General features: G+C 41.6%; 1 long non-coding RNA gene and 1 pseudogene across 2 annotated transcripts in view; one reads left to right on the top strand and one right to left on the bottom strand.

Moving 5' to 3' along the window:
* Positions 1-2,219: 2,219 nt before the first annotated feature.
* LOC109489844 overlaps positions 2,220-23,400 on the bottom strand; it is a 109,749-nt gene continuing 88,568 nt past the window's right edge. The window contains exons 3-6 of one of the 2 annotated variants that reach the window (XR_004620810.1): positions 21,821-21,919; positions 10,025-10,193; positions 6,817-7,066; positions 4,761-6,088 (exon numbers count right to left, since the gene is read on the bottom strand). This is a non-coding gene — a long non-coding RNA (uncharacterized LOC109489844). Of the gene's footprint in view, positions 3,536-4,760; positions 6,089-6,816; positions 7,067-10,024; positions 10,194-21,820; positions 21,920-23,400 lie in introns of those variants that run through there. The other variant, XR_002142985.2, reaches the window with a different exon arrangement.
* On the top strand, positions 12,160-12,504 carry LOC109489843 (annotated as a pseudogene).

Raw genomic sequence — 23,400 nt, forward strand, 5'->3', positions numbered from 1 at the left:
GCAGCAAGTCAGAAAGTTGTGATTCAAAACAAGGTCTGCTTCTAGAACCTTCTTAACTCCAGTATTCTGCCAGATCTAGAAGTGAGGCAATGCAGATAAACTCAAACTAGAAGGTGTATTATTTTTATTTAGCACCGAGAAAAAATTCAGAGACAGTATCCTTTTTTTTTTTTTTAAAGATTTTATTTATTTGACAGAGAGAGACACAGCAAGAGAGGGAACACAAGCAGGGGGAGTAGGAGAGGGAGAAGCAGGCTTCCCGCTGAGCAGGGAGCCCAATGCAGGGCTCGATCCCAGGACCCTGGGATCACGACCTGAGCCGAAGACAGACGCTTAATGACCAAACCACCCAGGCGCCCCAAGACAGTATCCTTTCTTATGATGCCATTCATTTCATACATGATCTTTTTAAAAATAGACTTTCATTTTTATTTTTTTTTTATTTTTTTTTATTTTTTTTTTTAATATTTTATTTATTTATTCAACAGAGAGAGAGACAGCCAGTGAGAGAGGGAACACAAGCAGGGGGAGTGTGAGAGGAAGAAGCAGACTCACAGCAGAGGAGCCTGATGTGGGGCTCGATCCCACAACACCAGGAATCACGCCCTGAGCCGAAGGCAGAGGCTTAACTGCTGTGCCACCCAGGTGCCCCTAGACTTTCATTTTTAGAGCAGTTTTTTGATTTTCAGAAAAACTCTGAACATAGTACAGAGAGCTTTCATATACCCAATACCCAGTTTCTTCTATTATTAACATCTAACATTAGTTTGGTACATTTATTACAATTAATGAACCAATATTGATACATTACTAACTAAAGTCCACATGGAAGCCTTTTTTTCAAGTATTTAATCTAGTGTCAGCACAACTGTGTGCAAGACTCAGGGCTAGCTCTTATGGCTCAAGTGGTCTATGGAATCTTAATTTATTCATTTCTAAACAGGAAATAATAAAAATAATGATTTCACAGGGACATGTTGCTCATATTTGAAGAGGGTCCCATACCTCATACTCTTTCCCTTGCCTGGATCTGGTAGAGGCCAAAATATTTCCATTAGGTCTGCTAAAAACTATAAAGAACCATATGGCTTTTATCTTCAGTCAAGTGGTTTATAATACCGAATTCCAGGATAAAGTAGATTTACACCACAGGACACACTAGGCAGGTGAGACCCAGGAGCACAGAGGAATAATAAATGAGTCAGCCCCAGGAAACTTTCTTTCAAGGGGAAGATGCAAGAAGGGGTGGGGCTCAGCAGCCCCAGTTTCCCCAACAAAAATCTCAATCAGTTGAAGTCATTCCCTTCCCTTGGGAAAAGAGCCAGGTGGGGAAAGGCCAGGAGCATATTAGTGTCGACGAGCAGCATTAGTAGCTAGATTTGCAGGTAAGAATTGATCTGTGTGTGAGCTCAAATGACTGTGTCTGATACAGGGTACAAGTAAGTACAAAACCCATTTGCTCCAAACAACTCCTTCTGCAACAGATAGTGATTCTTCTTTTTCAGCAAAGACAGTGGTGTTTTTGCTTCAGAAACAGTCCAGTTGCTAAAGTGACTAGACACTCATGTAAGATTGCAACACAAAAAAAAGTTATTTCGAGATGCATCTCTTTATGATGACTATAGAGAAGTCAAATGATTACATCCATTAATTGCATTTTCTCATAGTGATTCCTGGCTTATCTAGGGAGTCACTTTTTTCAAAATATAGAATCCTAGGTTTCATCGGTTCAGAACATCTGTGAGTGAGGCCAAGGTTTTTATATGTTGGAAAAGGCTTTAGGAACTCTGATGATCAAAGAGTTTGGTCCTACTGGTACACACTAAAGGGACATTTAAAAATGAAATCGGATTTGGGGAGAAAAACATAACTATTTTGTTCTTTAAAAAAAACCATAGGGATGCCTGGGTGGCTCAGCTGGTGAAGCATCTGCCTTTGGCTTAGGTCATGATCCCAGGGTCCTGGGATCGAGCCCCGCATCAGGCTTCCTGCTTACCGGGGAGCCTGCTTCTTCCTCTCCCTCTGCCTGCTGCTCCCCCTGCTTGTGCTCTCTCTCTCTCTCTCTCTCTCTCAAATAAATAAATAAAATCTTTAAAAAATTAAAACTAAAAATTTTTTAAAAACCATAGTTTTTGAGTTATGAAGATGTATAAAAATATCAACTTATTTTCTAAACTTTTCTTACTTGGGAAATCTTTTCAAATAAGTAAAATATTTTGGTCTCAGCAAAACTATTACATCACATAGTTTGCCGGCTATACACTATGAAGTATTAACAGACAGGCTGCTGGAAAAGTTAAATCTTTGGGAAGTTTGCAATTTGGGTTGCAAATGCTACACCGATGTTTGTTATCCTCACCATTTCCTGAGAAGGTGTATTCTTTGAACAGACTAAAATATAGACATTGCCTAGCCAACAGTAAAAATAGGAACATGTTTGAAATTCACACACTCATACCACTCCCCATACTTCCTGAACCCACCCACGGCTTTCTCAAGTTTCTATCCCCGGCTGCAGAACCAACACACCCCTTTCCTAAACACGCTTCCCTCCTGCTGCATATTAACGCAGAAACCATTGATGCTGTTTCTAACTGTATTAGCAGTAATGCTTTGTCCTTCCTATGTCATCCAAGGAGCCCTGGATTCTTTTTGAACAAGAGTTTGTTAGTTCTGTCCACACTTGCATGGGGCACCGGGGTGGGGAAGCGGTCAGTGGCATTTATTTAGCTCATAATCCTATGGGCTGTGGTTCTTCTCTCGGCTGGTTTTGCTGTCCTTTGCTGGGCTTACTTATATTGTCTGTGGTCAGCTGGCAGTTTAACTGGAGGCTGGCTGGTCTAAGACGACCTCACTCGTATCTCCGGCAATTGGCAGGTTGATAAATGGGGCTTGGCTGGCTAGGATACCTCACATTTCCTTGTGCCCTTCATTCTGCAGCAGGCCAGCTTAGATTCCTCTCCACGGTGAGCTCAGCGTTCTAACCACAGGAAAGGACAACCAGGCCTACAGTGCAAGTCTCTGCTGGCTTCATATTCGCTAGTCTCATTGTCTAAGTCAAGTCACGTGGCCAAGTCCAGATTCAAGGTGTTGTGAAATGGAACCTACTCTTGATGGAAGAAACTTCAAATTCACATTGTAAAGGGGTATGGCTACAGAGATGGGAAAATTGTGACCCTCTTTGCAATACAGCACAAGTGCCTAGTTTGTAAAAAGCTTAACATTTTAAAAATAGAAGCTGCCACGGTTAAATGGCTGTAGTTGATATTTTATTTTAGCCTTTTGTGCTGATGGAGTTGTGAGTCGGGCAAGTCTGGAAAAAAAAATCCCATTCTGCAACAAATCCCTACTTTTCTTTCACCGCTTTAGCTTTCAAATTACCCGCAGAGCTAGTTGGCACACACAGCAGCTGCGGCTGGACAGAAGGGTGGTGAGATGGGTGGTGTGTGTGGTGAGGAAAGCCTGCCCGTGCTCTGTCAGAATCGGCTTTTCAACGTAGTCAGGTGAGCTTTTCCTTCTACGAGGCCTCCGTGGACTAAAAGGTGACAGAAACAGAAGGAAACAGTAATAACACTATTGTCTGATGAGAGCCAAAAAATGTGGCCTCACTGGGAAAAAAAAAAAAAAAGTGTGTATGTGATTTAGCGAGGGGGCATACTTGGTGACTGAAAGGGCATTTAGTCATGACTTGGTCCCTGGATGAGAGACAGACAGTGAGACAAAAACTCCAGGAACTACTGCAAAGTGGGCTCACACTCTATGCGATGACGTTGGAGAAACTTCAGTCTGAGGAAGGTGGTAATTCTCCTAGCCTGGACAGCACTGCTATTTGCCCCACTTTTTTAGGTCCCCTGTTGATAATGAGGGAGAATCAGGTTGTACTAGGGATCTTCTCTTCATCCCCATCCCAATCTCACCCTCTTAGGTGATAACACCCTCTTCCCCAAATGGCCTGTTCATGAAGTTCTCTCTCGCCAGAAGCCACAGAAGTGAAAACAGACATTAGCTGCCGGCTGTCAATACTCTTGGTCAAGGCCCCCAGATCGGCACTGAAGAAATATTTCCCTTCTGACATGCAACGAGACTTGGCTTTGCATGGTGTCTTTTGAAACAAAGCAAGGTTTAAGTGATAGGCAAATAACAACGCTGCCTGAATTTTCCATATTACCTGTTTTCCTCTAGTTTCAGAAAAGCCTAGTAGAGAGGAAATAAACATTAAAACATAGTATTGGAACCTCTGAAACGAATAATACGCTGTATGTTAATTAACTGAATTTAAATAAAATTTAAAAAATACAGTATTGGAAGGGAATTTATAGTTACATAGATCAATTTCCTAGGCTTAGAAAGGGGCCCTTGTGAGCTATTGATTCACGGGGGAAGAGCCTGACCAAGAGCGTTAAGCACCAGGGGCCCGTCCTCCACCAGAGCACTCTGCTCTTACCTGTTTTGTACATTGGGATTTGCAAAATATTTCTTTTATTTTTTATTTTATTTTTTTAAATTTTTTAAAAAGATTTTATTTATTTATTTGACAGACAGACAGACAGCCAGCGAGAAAGGGAACACAAGCAAGGGGAGTGGGAGAGGGAGAAGCAGGCTCCCAGCAAGGAGCCTGATGCAGGGCTCGATCCCAGAACACCAGGATTACGCCCTGAGCCGAAGGCAGACGGTTAATGACTGAGCCACCCAGGCACCCCATTGCAAAATATTTCTTTTAATAAAAGATTATTGATGCTGAGACTTCATTCTGTGGGTAAGGAACTGGAAGCCCAGGGACATGGGGTTTCTTGCTCAAGGTCACGGCAGTTGTCAGGTGCAGACCTCAGGACAGAAATCAAGTCCTAGTTTTGGGTCCAGAGTTCTCTATTCTATCACATGGCCATGTTCCATTTCTTTTATCTAAGCCGGGAAACTTCCTTTCGATAAATGCTCACTCACGAGCTTCTAGAAATACTGCCAATATGTTTGACATCGATCAGGAGATGAAAATTGTGATTTCTCATTTGAACAACTGCTACAATATGATCTGGGTGCTGGCTTTGAGGCCTTACCCTGCCTTTCACGAGCTGGCCGACTTAATCTTTCTCTCCTACAGCTTCCACGCTGTGAAACAGAGACAACGATGCTTAACACTGAGCTACTTGGTCCACTTTTTGTAAGCAAGCAGTTAACTAACACAGGACGTTGTGGATTTTTGGTTTATTGCTTTGAGTGAACAAAAACCATTTCAGATGCACGGATTGTAAAGGCCCCCATTAAAATGTGTCGTCCCTTAGCACTTGTGGAAAAACTGAAGATAATAATCAAAACAATCACCATTTATACGGTGCATAGCTTGAGTTCATTAAAGCATGATCAAAGGACCCGTGTTCTGTCTGAAAACCATGCAGTCAGAAGCACAACGAGAACGGCTAAGGAATGAGCCTCAAGAAATCACTGAACCGTTCCGAATCTTACAAAGCCTGGAGTACGAAAGGAGGGCTGGAGAAGAATCACTGGGGCTGTCTTTTAAATGGTAAACAGCACAAGCACCAAGAACTCAGTTGGTCTTGGAATTCTCTGCTTCCCATTTAGGAGCTGCTTCTAAATGTGGCAGCTCTCCCACCGCCTAATTAAAATGCCTTCGTGGAATGGCTTCAAATCTGACAAGGATGAATAGTTGCCAAATGGGCCCCTTTCTTTGCTGGGCCTGTAGATAATTTGTCTCCAGCTAACAAGAATTGGCACTAAAAGACAAAAGTGGGGCATCAAAGGGCTTTAGACACCGGGTGAGGACGTTCTGTGTTACTCAAATGTGGAATGATCACTGTGGTGTGAAATCAGATTATTCTAACCGTAAATTGGGCAAAGCTACGTTGCGAAGGAGACAAAATGGTGTCCAGATGAACCCTACTCTGGTGTGTGCAACGGTTTCTAGTTTCTTTCACTATTACGTAAAATGTCCATATTATGTCAGAAGATGCCTCCACTTGTAGATCAAGGGCAGAAAATAACCATGAGGTAATTATTGGGAGATTTGTGTTCAGGTTCTGGCCCGTTCCTGAGAATCTTCGCTGGATTAAACTTTGGGCCTCTGTTTCCTCATCTGTGAAATGAATGGTGGGGTAGAAAGTGAGATTGGGATTTCTAAAGTACTTTCCCAGGTCTAACAGATTCTTTATGTTATGGCTATAGGTAATAAGGACTACCAAATTTCTTTTTTGGGGTTATTTAAATTGTCCTACATATCAAATCTCAATGGATTTTATAATCATATGGATTCTAGGGAGCCTGGCTGGCTCAGTCAGCAGAGCAAATGACTCTTGATCTCGGGGTTGTAAATTTAAGCCCCATGTTGGGTGTAGAGATTACTTAAAAATAAAATCTTTAAAAAAATTATATTGATCCTGTGGTCTCTTACCCTTCAATGAAGCATGTAAAGGAAGCTTAGTGTTTGATCACTTCCTGGGCTAATAATTTAGTATGGGCAAAACTATTGCAAGAAAAAAAAAAAGATCTGACTACTGTAGTGATTTAAAACACAAAGGTTTCTTCTCTGATAAAAAAGAACTTGGAAGGTAGGAAATCACAGCATGTAGTGTGACTTTATGAAGAAACTTTATGAAGAAGTCTCATTGTGTGTGACCACTAACCTCAAGGTTACCTCCTAACACAATATGATGGCTAGGATGCCAACAATTACATCTATGTTCCAGGAGCAAGGGGAAATAGAGCAGGGCTCATCTTTTGACTAGCAAGTGATGTCCTTTGTCTGGGCACTTTACCACCCTAAATAAAATTGGGGTCCTGTTACTAAGAAGAAAGGGGACCAACCAGCAGGCTGTGTCATAGGCAGTTCTCTCAGCTGGATTCCTTCGCTAAAGATCACTTTCTTGGTCCAACGCAGCTTTCTCCAAACACCAGGTCTGGTGGGTGAGGGCTGGTGGGGGAACAAACCTCTCTGTTTTCCAACACCTTAAAATCAGGAGACGAGCCTGGGCAGGGAGGCATGATCCTGATTGAGGTTCTGGGGAACCATTTTCACAGGTGAAAGACAGCAAATTTATTCTATTGCGGATGCCACCTGGGGAAATGGATACTTTTGAATGATTATAATAAAAGGGTTTTCCAATTTTGTCTAGAAAATGAACTAATTTCCACCTTCCAAAAAATATCCCAACAACTGTTTTAAATAACTCTGTTCTTGCTATGAGTAAGTTCCACAGTGACAGGGACTGGAAGGGAAACATACAAAGCTTTTTCTTTATTTTTAAAATAATGGCTCATCCTCGAGCTTGGATTAGGTAGAATAGTCAGGCAAAAGGACCTCACTTCCTGAAGCTGTTTTTGTCTTTGCCGCTAAGAACCCACAGGCTACATTTTTCACTATGATTTTATTTTGTTTTAATAATCTTTGTTCTTCTGACTAGTCAAACTGCCTAAAAGGTATATGGGTTTTAAAAAATTATGAACAAAACCTAACCTAAGCAGTGTGATTGCTGAAGTCAGTTAAGGATAGTACTTCAGCTCCAATATTTTGGCTCTGGGGTTCATATTTGCCACAGATCACTGCTCCCCACCGGTCATGGTTAATTTTATGTCCCAACATGGGACATAAAATATCTGGTTAAATATCACTCTAGATTTCAACATGCAGGTATTTTGGGGGGTGAGATTAATATTAAAACCAAAAAACTTCCAGTAAAGCAGATAACCCTCCATACTGTGGGTGGGCCTCATCCAATCAGTTGAAGACCTTAAGAGAAAAAGATCAAGGTGGCCCAAGAGAGAAGGAATTTTGCCTCCAGACTGCCCTCAGATTCATAGCCACAACATCAACTCTGCTCCAGTCTCCAGCCTGCCAGCCTACAGCCTTCCTTGCAGATTTCAGACCTGTCAACCTCTATCAGTGTGTGAGCCAATTTCCTAAAATCTCTCTCTCTCTCTCAAAAGATAGATGCAGATAGATAGATCCGTGTGTGTGTGTGTAGACATATATATATATACACATCCTCTTGGTTGTATTTGGTTCTTGGTTCTTTTCCTCTGGAGAACCCTAATACACCATACCATCTTTTGGTTCCTGGATATTTGCAAAGAAGCCCATTTTTGCTGCTTCTCATTTCTGTAATGCATTTATTCAAGGCTGACTAATAAAGGCAGTGTCATCTAGAGGGGTAAGGAGCATGAATTCTGATATGAGATTGGGCTAGAATCATAGTAGCAAAGTTATATTCCCCAGGTAAACCTTTTACCTCTCTGAGCCTTAGTGTTTGTATCTGTAAAGTGGGCCATGCTGCTGGTTTGAGGATTAAATAAAGATAGTAAAAATAACAACTAAAAATACCTACTTTGTCAGAGCATGTACTGTGTGCCATATGAACATGGATTCTCTTGTCCTTCCCACACAGACTTAGGAGGAGGACATGAGGAAACTGAGGTCCACAGAGGTTAAGGAGCCCGTCCGAGTTCACACAGCCAGCAAGTGGTAATCACAGAATCGTAACCAACCCCATGCTGCCTCCATAGCACATGTGAAGACTCCTAGTTTATGCCCGGCACAGAGCAGCTGCACAAGATTAATTCCCTTCCATTTTCTTTTTCCAAAGCCTCTTGTCTGATTACTCAGCCATTTCTGCTAGTGTCGGAACCAGTGACAGCAACAAAATATTGTGCCGTTCAATTTATAGCACTTATAACAGTCAGGAGTGTGCCCCAAGGTGTTTCATTCTGTGACTTCCTGGCAGGAAGGAAATCTGAAAGCAGAGACTGCCTGTTGCACGACATCTTGACGTCGCCTACGTATTCACAGCTGCCAGTGGTCAGTTAGGGGAATGTGGTCACCAGCTGGACACAGCCACTGCCGATACTGCTGAATTCACCCCCTGAGCCAATCACAAGCTGGTGCATTTGAATGCACACCTCCTTGCCTCTGCTTTTCTGGTGTAATTTAAAAGCAAGAAGAAAGAGTGGTGGTGGTTTGAATCTTCCCTTCTGGCTTAGTGTTGCCCAGAGAGCAAAGTGCCTTTACTTAATTTGGTTATGTTGCTGTGGGACCATGGGAAGTGGCAGAAGAGCCACTGTCTCTCTGTCCCTTCTCTCTTCTCTTTGGAAATCACTAAAGAGGTCTGTTCCATTAGCATGAAGAACAGTTATGCATTTTTAAGTGGTTCTTTGGCAAACTGGGGAGCTGTTCTATGACAGGCCACAGACATTGTGTCTGCAGCTTTTCATAATAATAATAGGCATCCCTATAATATCAATATACCCAAATGTAACATCATCTCCTTAAAAATTCATTTCATGTGAAGATGCTGATGTTGGTACCAAGTTATTCCATAACTCTAGGGAAAGAGCTTTTGAGAATCCTCTGTACTTGGCATAACACCTGTTATATCCATGCTTGGATTTTCATCAACTTAAATAATTTAAAGTTCAAGAATATTCTGTAAAGACTGGTTTCTTTCCAGCTGATTACTTCAGGGCTTCCAGTATAAATGCTAATGCAGGAACACTTATTTTTGTTATTAAGCTATAAATATGCTATAAAACATGTTTTTAGAAAGCAATTAAAAAATTTAGGACTTGTATTATACATTTCCATGGTCTGATGCAATGAACCGTGCTTTGCACGTGTTACAACTATATCTACAAACAGAATATATGGCACGAGTACAAAGTCAGAAGTGTTGGGGGCTTCGATTCCCTTCCAGTGTCCTATCCCTTCATTCTTCCCCAATGATGCCAAACTCGTTCCTGATCCATAAACACGTCATTGTTTTCCATGCCTTACCTGTGCTGTCTCCTTGGTCTACAATGACCCTCCTGTCCTTTAACCCCCTTCTCGCACTATGCTTCACAAATTCCCTCTCCTTCCTGACCCCCAGATCAAATGTCATCAGGAAGCCTTTCCTGATTTTCCCACACTCCTTCCTTGAAGGTTAATATCTATTTATTTCTTATAACTCTCCAGTTTCCAAATATAGTTATATTTACAGTTATATCTGTATTTCCAAATATCGTTAACTCAAAACCATCTTACCCAACAGTCCTGGAAGGCACACAGAGGTCTTGAATGAAATCCACACTTCTTGCAACAAGGAAGAGCTCACTATCAGCAGTTTGATCCAATGCCTTAAGGGTCTTCCAGGATTTTGCTTCTCCCTCAGTGGCAAAACGAATACGGACTCCTTAAAAAGATTTGGAAAGGGCTGGAAAACAGGGGGGAAAAAGTACCCTTGATCCAATTATCCAGTGATAACCTTTACTGATGCTTAGTGCATATCTTGCGTTTTGCTTTGAATGTGTATGTCTGTAATCATTTTGTTTCTCTTCATGCCTGAGCTCACAGGACAACCACTCACCCCGACCAAACTCACTGGCCCTTGCCTTTTCGTAGTAAAGTTTTATTGCAGTGCAGCGTATATACACGAAAGTTCACACATGATTCAAGTGTACAGCTTGATGAGTTGAGGGTTGGGGGGGGCTGTTTGTTTGTTTTGTTTTTGTTTTTTTGTTTTGCCCCCAACATGGGGCTTGAACTCACAACCCAAGATCAAGAGTTCCTTGCTTTTCTGACTGAGCCAGCCAGGTGCCCAAGCTTGATGAGTTTTTACAAAATAAACATACCCATGCAAACAGCACCTGAGCCAAAAAACAGTATTTTACCAACGCCCTAGAAGCCCCTTCTCGTTATTACTCTTCTCCCAAAGGCAACCATTATGCATATTTCTCACACTAGATTAAGTTTTGCCTGTTTTGGAACTTTACGTAAATGTAATCATCCAGTATGTGCTTTTTGTGTGTGTTGGGCTTCTTTCACTCAATAGTAAACTTATGAGAATCCCCCCTGTTGCGCCAGGTAGTTGTAAAGAGTTCATTCTCAGGTAGCATTACATTTTATGAATATGCCACAATTTGTTCATCCATCGTACTATTGACAGGCATTTGGGCTGTTTCCAACTTTTGGCTATTACAGATAGTGTTGTTGTGAATATCATTGAGCATGTTTTTGGTGATATGCATGCATTTTTGTTGGGTTTTTACCTATGAGTAGAATTGCTGAGTTATAGAGTATGTGTATGTTCAACTTTTGGTCGATTCTGCCAAATAGTTTGCCACATACTTGTACCAGTTTATACTTTGAGAATTCCAATTTCTCCACAGCTTCTCCAACACTAAATATTTCTTATCTCTTTTGCAATTCGGGTGGGGATATATTTCATCACAGTGTAATTTGCATTTCTCTAATGTCTTCTCTTATTTCTATTGAACATTTGATTATTTTCTTTTGTGAACATCTTTTCAAATCTTTTGCCCATTTTTCTATTGGATTATCTGCCTTTCAGTAGTTATTTACTAGTCATTCCAGGATATAAGTATAGCAAATATTTCCTCACACTATGTGACCTGCCTTTTCATTCTCTTAATGGTGTCTTCTAATGAACCAAAAGTTCACAATTTTATTAAAACCAAATTAATCCATTTTTTTCTTTTATGGTTAACATTTTTGTGTCCTGTTTGTTAAGTGTTAGTTTTCCCCAAGGATATGATGACATTCTATGTTTTCTTCTAAGATCATTAGTGTTTTACCTTTCATATCTAGATCTACAACCGACTATAAGTGACTTTTTTATACGGTGTGAGGTGGGGGTCCACATTAATAATTTCCACATGAATGTTTAGTTGACCAGACTATTTACTGAGAAGTTTATTCCTTCCCCACTGAATCAGGTGTCATACTTGTATAAATCAGTGATCCTACATGTGTGAATCAGGGCCTTGTCTTTAAAAGTCCATTTTTTAAGTGGCCTAACCCCCCTTAGCAAAAGTGCATCTGCTTGAGACTTCCCAAACACTTGGTCAGCTCAGTACATGGAACTGGATTTCTGAATCTGTTTTTTCCACTGTGCTCAGATAATGTTTGATAACATAGAATCACTTTCCACAATCTCCTGAATTCACAATTCTAAAACTGTCAGCTTAGCTAACCAGGAAGCAAATGAAGTGGTGCTGAGTAAGTTCTCAATAGATGTCGCTATTGTTGCCATTGTAATAACCAAATTAATTAATAACCATAAGTCTAGGTGCACCCTTGTCGACCAGTGCAGACCTATGGGAAAGCAGTTCAGTGCAGGCCTGGTATACTCTTCTGTCTGGTCATAGTGAAAAAGAACAATGCAGAAGGACTCTGGCCCACTAGTGCCTTTATATTGAATTGGCTTTGGCTATGCAGTTCTGGTTGCTTCTGATGGGATCACTGGCTATACAAAAGCAGGTGGTGTCCTGTCATTGGTTGCTGGGCTTCTTTTCGGTAGTTTGGCAGGCCTCAGTGCTTATCAGCTATCTCAGGATCTGTGGAACTTTTGGGTTTTCCTTGATACATCTGGAACCTTAGCTGGCATTATGGGAATGAGATTCTATCACTCTGGAAAATTTACTCCTACAGGTTTAATCACGGATGCCAGTTGACTAATGATCACCAAACTTGGAATCAGTAGGTTGAATAGACTCCATCAGTAATACTCATGTCCCAGCTTGGACTCATGAAGAATTTAAAAACTTCCATTATTTTTACTATATTAAGAAAAACAATTCTGACATTTTAGTTAAAACAAAAAAACAAAACAAAACAAAACAAAATGACATTGAACTTTCCAGGAGAAGAAATCAGTCATTATCATTATAACCTTAAAAAGATGGGTAGTATGTAACCCAAGAGCTTTTTATTACACTCTTATAATGTTTGATTCTTGTATGTTGATGTTATCACTTCTTTCTGTGTCTATAGGTAAAGTCTCAAGGGGTGAAATGTTAGGTATCAACATTGGGGGCCCTGAAAACCCATGCCCTACACAGAGGAGTATGAAAAACATCTTTTATGAACTTTAGGATTTCTGTTTTTTGGCTCATCTTAGAGTACTGACCTACTTTGAAATTATGTCAAATGAAATACACTAAAAATAAAGTTTACTATAAATAATAAAAAATAATAATAACCATAGTTTCTAAAGCCATTTCAGTCTTCTAGAAATGAACCTTTGTCCCAGTCCTACTCTGCTCAAATTGACCTAGGCTGGTTTTAGACTTGCAGCAGGGTTAAGTGGTAATGGGCTTCCCTACAATTTGTTCTCTAAAAGCACGCTTCTAATCCATACCCTAAAACACTAAATGTCTACTTCCTTATTAAAATAAAATTCTGTTAAACTAAAATTGTAGATTTTTGTAACGATCAATCTGATTTTAGGTTGAGGAAGAAACTGAGGGTATCTAATGGAGTAAATCATGTTGGTGGGTTAATTTTGCATTTATAAATGTGCCCAGAATACAAGGATTAACTCACTTCTCTCATGGAAACTGCTCTAGGGCCTTTGTGTTTATAACCCAAGTCTTACCATAACATTTAGACTGTCTCAGCCAATGGATACACTATACCAGTATAGACTTGAGCAGTGGGAAGTAAGGGTAATTCCTACTTGCTCAAAATGGGATTAAAACTCAATTTTTTAAAAAATAAAATGCAGGACTAACCCAACAAATTATTTTCAGTATGAGACAGGGCTTGGCCTCCTGAAAAGATTTCTAGATTGTGTTGAATATATTTTTCTGTGCCAGAAACTATAGATCTATGGATTTGATGAATCAGATCTATTTCTAAAAGGAAAGGAGATAAATCCAATAATAAAAATAGCTAACTTTTATTAACCACCTCTCATATATGCCAGACACTGGTATATATACACATCGGCTGCTTTGTATAAATATATTATGCAGTCCTTAGAAGAACCCTTAAGAGGTAGATCTTATTATCCACATTTTAAGGTTGAGGAAATTCAATTGGTTCTGCAGTTCCAGATCACTGGTGTCGGAATGGGGCTAGCTGATGAGCTTGTCAAAGGAGGATTTTCAACGAAAGTTTCTTAAGAATCGCCAGACAGTGAGAACCTGAAGGTCTATACCATAAGAGTGCTTCTCTTCTTGAACCCGGGTGGGAAGGGAATTAGACTATCCAATGAGTGTGGAGTAAAGCAGATCTCACTGAGAAAAGGAGAATAGAAGCCTACAAAGGAACCCAATGATAGATTTGAGGAGGGAGGATGGGGTGTGAGTATATAGTCAGGATGTCCTTTAGATCTCCCAGAGTGCCATCTAACTCTCCTCTGGAGTGATGGGCAAAAGATCCTACTGACTCAGCCTAAATCCCTGGTGCAAGGACTTTTCCTAGAATGGTGGAGAGACCCATGTCCTAGGAGCAGATAGTGAGGGGTTTTCTACTACCTCATAGAAATCCATTCCTCTAAGCGGACGTCAATTATCAGGTACGGGATTTAAAACTTAAACTAATTCTGAAGCAAAGGAATGAGTCGTCTTCTTTTAGTTAAAACTCTGTTTGTGAGACTGCTTTCAGCCCATACTCTCTAGCTTCTACTAGCCCTCAGGACAAGGAAGAGAGTGAGACTAGTCAGAACCCAGGAAGATCCTCCTTTCAACCTGGCAAGAAGGGAAGGGAATCATCCCTGGTAGAATGATGAGTGCAAGCTGGTTTAAAGTGATACCAGGGGCGCCTGGGTGGCACAGCGGTTGGGCGTCTGCCTTCAGCTCAGGGTGTGATCCCCATTGTGGGATCGAGCCCCACATCAGGCTCCTCTGCTATGAGCCTGCTTCTTCCTCTCCCACTCCCCCTGCTTGTGTTCCCTCTCTCGCTGGCTGTCTCTGTCTCTGTCAAATAAATAAATAAAATCTTTAAAAAAATAAAAAAGTGATACCAAAGCACTAGCTGTGGATTCTCCACTTTGGAACATCCTACTAGTATTTATTGTTAGCACCTCACCAGGATCAGGCCTGGAGAGGACCTACCTAGAGAATCCCCTCCAGGGCTGAACTTCTCCTGGGCATGGAGCTGGCATAGTTCCCCCTAAATTCCTCATCTAAGGACTAGATGGTGAGGGATTAATAAGCAACACTGTTCCAGTAAATCAAGTATTCCAACTACAAAATAAGGCCTGTTCTCCTAATAGAATTAACTGAATTCATCAAATCGTCTGTAATGGGGTTCTGGGGAGACCATTCTTAACAAGTCTGAGGCGGATGCAGGGAAAACTGGTAGGAAGAGACAGCTATCCTTCCATGTTCATAAAGCAAACTCTCTCCACTGTTCGTATTTCTCTGACTTCCAACTTTCTAGTCGCCACAAATAAAAGCGGCAAAGTGGAAGTGGGATAAGAGCATTGAGGGAAGCAGTGGGTTGAAGGAGAGGAAGGGAAAGAAAAAGGGAAGTGAGAACAAATGGAGTAAAGCTCCAAAAAAAAGACAGGTTAGATGGTCAGATAATGCTTTAATCTATCAATTAAATTAAAAATATGCAAATTAACAAATAAAAATAGATTATGAGAGAAATGATATCCATTTTAAAATTGTATTTGAAATGGGATATAGAAAAACTGAAAGCAGTGAGACAAAAAGGAGTCAAGACTAGAGCCAAATAATCCAAATTAAGATTAGTTGATAAAAAATATAATAAAATAAATATTTATAATTCTCAAAAGTCTAAGGGCAAGTGAAATAGAGATGAAAGCTTTGGAATGGAAAGTTATAAAATTAAGATGGGGCTGAAGCCCAAATGATAAAAAAAAAAAAGTAAGGTAAATGTAATTAAAGAAGTAGAAGAAAGTTAAAAAAAAAGGGGGGGGGGTACTCACGAAAACAAAAACTCAAAACAACAACGGTAACCTGACCAGCCAGGCCAGCCGAGGGAGAGTAGAAATGAGGAAGTTCTTTCGACAGTCAGACTTTCCTCATAGAATTCTCTTTTTTTTTTTTTTTTAAGATTTTATTTATTTATTTGACAGAGACAGACAGCAAGAGAGGGAACACAAGCAAGGGGAGTGGAAGAGGGAGAAGCAGACTTCCCACCGAGCAGGGAGCCCGATGTGGGGCTCGATCCCAGGACCCCAGGATTACGGCCCCAGCAGAAGGCAGAGGCTTAACAGCTGAGCCACCCAGGTGCCCCTCCTCATAGAATTCTCTTAAGGCCCATCCCTGGTGGCACGTTCACATATTCACCTCCCTCCCTTCACTCATTCCACAAGTATTTATTGTGCCACAACCTGGGAATTCAATGGTGCAAGTCAAAGAGAGAAGAACTTTGCCCCCATGAAGCTTACAGTCCAGCAGTGGTAGATTGTGGTGGGAGAGAACATAGATGTGATCACACAGATAAATCAGTAATTACAGAGTTATGAAGAAAAAGCCCAGGGTACTATGGGGGAATATATGCAAAGGTGATTGATTGTTTATATATTGGGGTTGGGGGATGTGGAGTGGATATGTAGGTAGGTGGACATCAGGGAATTTTTTTGCCAACATATTTGTCCTGAGATCCAAGGATGTATTAAGAATTAACTGAGGCAGGGGTGCCTGGGTGGCTCGGTCGTTAAGCGTCTGCCTTCAGCTCAGGGCGTGATCCCGGCATTCTGGGATTGAGCCCCACATCAGGCTCCTCTGCTGGGAACCTGCTTCTTCCTCTCCCACTCCCTCTGCTTGTATTCCCTCTCTCGCTGGCTGTCTCTCTCTCCCTCTGTCAAATAAATAAATAAAATCTTAAAAAAAAAAAAGAATTAACTGAGGCAAAGTAGGGGGTAGGTGGACAAAATGGTCAAGGCCCTGAAACAGGAAGGCTTGGTGCTTTTGAGGAACTAAAAGGAGGCTGTGGCTAGAGGAGGCCGACCCAGCAAGGGAGAAGTGGTAAATGTACTTGGAGAGGATGGTGGGGACCATATTAAGAATTTTTGTCTTTATCCTAGGAGCAATGAGAAGCCATGTGTTTGTTTCCTTCATGGCACTTAAAACAACAAATAAGTGTTTCATCCATTTGTGTGTTTTTTTTTTTTTTTTTTTTTCGTGGTAGGGAGTACCCTTCCTGTGGGACAAGACCATATCTGTCTTGTATGTCATTGTATTCCCAGCAATTTCATGGTGGAGAATCAATAAATATTTTGAAAGAACTAATAGAAAATTATTTTGGTAGGGCCACAACCAAAGTCCAGGTGTTCTCCAAAATTTGTGCTTCTTCTGGGATGCCAGATTACTTTCTTAATAGGTTGCTTTGAGTTGAAACTACTCATGAACATGGTAGATGTTAAATGTCTCCCTCAGTGCTTTTGCTATCCTGAAATAACTCAGCTTCTGAAGCGCTGCTTACTTCTGAAAGTTTGGAGAATTGCTCAGTACTACTATCTTCCATGATGGTAGATGGATGTCACTGTGGGCTATTGGGGACAAACCATGCACAAGGAAGGAATTTATGATTACATATCCATGTACCCCGGACTTCTTTTCGGGAAGAACTAACACACACAGTGGCAAATTGCTTTCCCACCAACAATTTTCACAAGTCTCAGAGAAATCTTAGTAACACTTGGTTCCTTGGTAGGTTTTCCCCCCAAGCAATGGCACACCTAAGGTATTTGACACTTAAAGCAGATGAATTTTCAACACACTGCCCTTGTAGAAGACAAAGTTATTTTTAGTAACAGTCATGTGATAATCAGGAACGTTAATTCTTTCTTGATTTTTTTAGGTTTAAAACAAACAATAATTTAAAGAGAATAATAAGTTACAGGTTTTTAAAAAAAAACCCACTTTAAATTCAGTAAACTATTTCATGCATGAAGTAAACTTTGCACTTACTAAACAAAAATATCACACTTTGCATTTTACGCTCATTATCACTTTTTAAAATTTAGATACAAATAAACTCGGAGTGGTCACTGCGAACGTCAGAATTAAAGTGAGACAACTTCCGTTTGTTTGTTGTTTTTGAAGGCACTATGCTAAGATTGTTTCTTTCAAGTCTACTTGTTTAAATGAGGAAATATGTAGTACCAAAGGGGGTGGAGACACAAAAATACACCTGAAGTGAGTGAAAATGATTCTGAACAATTCGGACTGCATTCTCACAAGACTCTTTGTGGCTGAATCGGCATGGGGATGGAGGGCCCAGGTGGGGTGCGGGGAGGACAGAGAATGGCAGCCACTGAATAATTGCTAGTTCTCCAAATTAACCCCCAATTAATATACAAGGCTAATTAAAGGGTAAGAGCAAGATATGCCACTCTGAAGCTTACATACACTTAAACTCCGCAGTAATCATGGCAATTGTTTAAAACTTAAACCAACAAAATGTTTTTGTGGGGAAGGGCATTTTATCACTGACATCGCTTAGAATAGCCAGCACGTGATAACAAAAAGCAGACCAACCTTTTCAATTGGTTATTCAAGCTATTATTTTTGTAAGTCCTTTACAGAAAATGTACTCCTTTGCTCCCTGCACCTAAACAGGCTTCCCCCGCGCCTGCCCTTGGTAAGCCTCCACTCTAACTGTAAAACAAAGAAACAACAAACCCCAACAAAAATGTTACATGTTATTTAAGAAATGGAGGGTTCCCCTACTTCCCCTCCAGCCTTCAAGGATAATTTCTAGAAATTAATTTTCTAAATAACACTTTGGGGAAATAATGAAAAAACTCCAGTGACCCTCTATTTTGGAAAGTTGGGTTGTTGCCTGTTTTCCATATTTTAAAGGGCACTTTGGCAAACACTGTAGTGTGTTTCTTCACTAATTGCTGAAAAACCAATCCTAAATGTGGAATTGCTGGGTTGACCAACGTTTAAAGCTTTTCATGCTTTTACTACATGTCAGACAAACCGGCTCGAAAATATGAAGAACCGCCACCACGGCTTCCTGCCTCCCAAGTTTCCACCGAGGCTACTGTACAAACTGTGTCTGAAAGGTTGCGAGGTTCCTCGGACTAGGAAGTGGACAAGGAAGCCCTGTCGTCAGCAGGGAGGATGTGGGAGAGGCAGAAGCCAGACTCCAGAGTCTCCAGACCCCGCCCGGGCTCTGCGTTGTGCGCATGCCCATCTCAGGATACCGTGGCCCCTCGTTCCTAATGGCTTGGGCTGGCTATCCTGCTTCTCTCCATAAGTTCCTCATTAGAGATTATATTCCTCCAAAAAGCGATCTGAAATTTCTACAATGACAAAGGCAAATTTTGATTGGAGTCAGGTTTGAATCGTGAGGCATGCGGGAGGAGTTTGATAAACGTGGTGTATCACACTTCAGGATCTGCGCCGCGGGAAGACAATGGGTGTGGGGGCGGGGCGGGGGATCGGAGAACACTGAGACACGCAGAGGGATAAGAGACTGTCAAGACCCGTGATATTACTTATTTAAAAACTGTCCAGAGTAAAAATATTTCCTATCTTCTTATTCTTGCTTTATCAAGTGACTGTCGACTCACAGGATTCAGACTCAAACTAGCACACTGGTTTCACGTTATTAGGGATTAAACAGTGCTTTAATGGATAAGCTGGATACTTCAGCGTTTTATATGTATTTATATATAATATGTGTATTTTATACATATGTGCCTATTAATATTGATGCTACATAACAAATTTATTAATAAGCAAATAACTAGATAACCAACTAAATGTCAGAATCACATAGAGGGCTCGGAATCGCTAACGCAGTAAGCACTGACTGAGTGTTAGTTATTATTATGCTTGGTTGTTCTCATGGTTATTACAAGTCATAACCTTGCAAAGGGCATGGGCACAGGGAAGTCATTCCTTGGGGCCAGCAAAACACTGTATCAACTACATTGGTAGATTAAAATTCTTTAGTATTGCCACCTGGAATAAATGTGAGATTCTTGTGAGGGTGGCTGCTGGGTGGTCAACTAGCAATGGGGCCACATGGGGAGGACTTACACACGTTGCCTCTGGCCCAGGCCAAGCTGCTTTGAATCAGGCTCTACTTCTCACCTGTGCTGCCTATGTGGGTAACTCACTTCACTTTTCTAAGCTTCCGGTTTCCTCACATGCAAATAGAGACGAGAATAGTGCTCAGCAATCCCTGGGGTGGTTGTGATAATTAAGTGAGACATAAAGCAGCTAGCAGGGCACCCGGCCAGTAGCAGAGCCCCAGAAAATATAGGTAATTATTATGCGTTCAGCCTGGATGACCTTTTAAGGGTTTTGTTTTGTTGCCCAGATTAAAGAATTGACCCTTCTCACAATTTAAGGAAAAGAAACACACCCTAGAAACTAAAGTCAGTTCATAGGCACGATTATCCAAGAGGTCACTTTCAAATGTATTTCAGTGAAGCTTTGTATCTGTAGGTGCAGAGACAAGTCTTTCACCAGCTGTCTCCATAGAGGTCACGTATTTCCCCCCCTTTTTGTACAACTGGGCTCTTTCATCAACCTTAGTGCCCANATTTTGGCATTTAATCATCCAGTGTTTCTGCAGGACTCACAGAGGTGAAAGCATACTAGAAATTCAACTTCACATCCCACCCTGCCAGCCAGTGAAGCTTTGTATCTGTAGGTGCAGAGACAAGTCTTTCACCAGCTGTCTCCATAGAGGTCACGTATTTTCCCCCCTTTTTGTACAACTGGGCTCTTTCATCAACCTTAGTGCCCGCTAAAATAACAGCTGCCAAGCGCCATTGTTGTTTCACATGGTACTTGATGACATTGTGGGCTCATTTTTCCACCTGCTGCCAAGCTGAAGAATTCTCAGAATTCTCCCTTTGTTTTGTTCCAGCGTTGGTATTAAAAATATGAGATGAGACGTAGTGAAGATTCAAGGCAAAGTCAGTTTTCTACTCCTGCGAAGGTTGAGTTTGCAAGTGAATGAGAAATTGCGGGTGAGACGCCTGGCAAAGAGACTGGCAGGAAATGTATCGCTGGCTTGGTTACCTGACCCTGAAACACTCCTGCCTCCACACTAAGCTCTCGCTGACCCCTCAGGTCCCCACCCCAAGCTTTAGGACCTTAGCAAGGAAAAACTTGCAGAGTTCAGGTGACTCTGCCAAGGGTCGGCCACCTCCGAGGTTTGCCCTGACTTTAGGTCCCAGTTCTAGCAATGTCCTGGTATTATTATTCTGCCCTTAGATCTTTCCTGATCTTACAGCTCTTCTTCCAGAATTGAATTCTGCCTTTTTCTGACCAGTGCTCCATTCCTTTAAGCTGGGATTAAGATCTTGCTCCTCACTGCCAGCCCCGGGGCCAAATTTTTCTAATGACAACCAGTGGCTTGCCACAAGACTCTGAACTGGTCTAGCAAACCAGTTTGGATTACTGTCCATCCCCTGTCTCTTCACTATATTCACCAGAACTGTGTTTGGCCAGCCTGGCTGAATACTTAATCCCAATTTGGTTCAACACCAAACACCACTTCTGGACCAGGCAGGGAGTACTTGTAGGTCCTGGCCCCTCTATAATTTTCCTGACAGTGCCTACTACGTTTCAGCTTTGGCATGCGCCCCTACCCAAATCTGTCACTAACTATATGGCTCTGGATAAATATCATAACTGAGAAGCCATAAACCCAGTTACCTATGGGGACCAACCAGGTGGATAAGATAGATCTAAGTGGCTGGCTATGGGACTCAGCAAACTATACTGCCATCATCACTCAGTCCTGGGTGGTTATCGCCATGCCAGACTATGGGACTCTTCTGTTGTGTAACAGAGGAGAACAAGGAAAAAATGGGCATGGGAAACCAGCTGATTCCGTCAGCTCCCTGTGCTACTCCTCACCCCTGATTAACTCCAGCCATTTTATGGCTTCTCTGGAAGCCCGGGCTTTTTGGGGAATAGGTGATATACTACCACGCCGGATCATGGTTTCTTCTTTCTGTTACTTTTCCTGTAGCTCCTGAATGCTTCCATAAGATTTCCAGAAAACTGTCCTAGCCCCAGCTTAGTCATGGATATTCTAGAAGTTGTTATCTGTGGCTTGTTAGTCCAGTTTACTTAAAGTGCTTACTTTTTTGTGAGAAAGTAATGGGTTTGTCCTAGTTGACTGTATTCAGTTTCAAGGGCAGAGAAGACTCCCTTTTCTCACCAGCTGTATCGCAAGTGGGGTCTGTGAAGAGAAAGAACATGAAGAGCACGAATCCTTCATGGCTACCAGGGAAGTCGCTAAACATGGTTTTGAGTTCACTCACCATTCTGGGCTCTGTCCTGTAGAATGAAGGCATTGAGCTGTGTGGTCACTGGTATCAAACCCCTCCTCAAAGTAAGAGAATGTTAGAATGTTAGAATGGAACTCTCCCTGCCTCTCTTTCAACGGGGAAGCAAGATGATAGATTCAGATATCAACGTGAACGAGACAGACACTCCCTTTCCCGAATTAGTACATTTAAAAGGAAATGTCTCCAAGAAGCTGTTCGTAATCCTTGAAATGCTCCAGGAGATCAAGATCAGATTAAGAAGGAACAAATCTTTAGATAGAGGGAATAGCATGGGTGTAGTAGACATTGTCAATGCCCTTCCAAATCCCCTTGACCAACTGGCCCACCCCTCGTTCCCACCCATACCAACATCCACTGTCTCCTTCTCTGGAGAATTTCCCTCAGCCAGATAGCACCTGCCACCTGGACACCCCCACCCTGAGTCACATCACAATAAACCTTGGCCCAACTATCAGGAGGATATAAACTGAACTCCTTGCCTCAAGGTGGAACTGTCTTTGTGATGTTCTTTGAGCTGTAGGGTTTTCCCTCTGAGATCAGATCCAAACTAGTCTCCAGCTAGGGTTACATTCTTGCTTACCTTCCCCCTTCCACAAGCTTTATCTTGTTTTCGCCACTCCTCTTTTAAGGAGAACATTTTTTTAATAAATCACCGCAATCTTGTGAAGCAGACCAGGGCTGGAGAAGGGGTGATGCTTTAACCCCGACTTCAAGTTTGGATTTTTGATCAGTATGTGGAACTGAATATATTAAGGTTCTAAAATGAGACTGGTTTACAACTAAAAGTGACTGACACCAAGAGTGATGCAAGAAAGACTTTACTCATGGACAAGAGAAATTGATCTCCACTGAATTTAGTTTAAAGTGATAGAAGGAGACAAAATAATGTTTGGATCACATTCCGTGGGTCAGCCTTGTGCGACATATGGTTACATAAGCAGGGAGCAGCAGTGGCTTCCCACTGCTTCCCGAAGAGAAACCCTGGGCTGATTCAGTCAGCTGCATCCTCAGTCGGGCTCCCAGAATAAAAATATCTATTGGATAAGAATCTGAAACATCAGGTTCTGAAACTTTTGACTGGCCCAGTGCCAGGTGACTCAGAGCTGTGCACTGTAACTAAATGAGTCACATCATCCCTCTCTATGCTCTGGAGGAATCTGTTATCTTTAAAATGGTGGCAAGCTCGTTCCATGGCGCTGGATGGGAACGTGTGTGTTCTTCCTGTCGTGTTGTTGAGCACCTGTCAGGTACTGAAGATTAAAGAACAGTGAAACAAGCACCTCACTGGCAATGATACAATTTGCTATGTGCTCTCCTTTTAGTGCTGAGGAGGGAATGATTTTAACAGGGGTGATGAAGAAAATGAGGTTGA

This window comes from Ailuropoda melanoleuca, chromosome 15, assembly GCF_002007445.2.
Source record: "Ailuropoda melanoleuca isolate Jingjing chromosome 15, ASM200744v2, whole genome shotgun sequence".
Taxonomy (NCBI): Eukaryota; Metazoa; Chordata; class Mammalia; order Carnivora; family Ursidae; genus Ailuropoda; species Ailuropoda melanoleuca.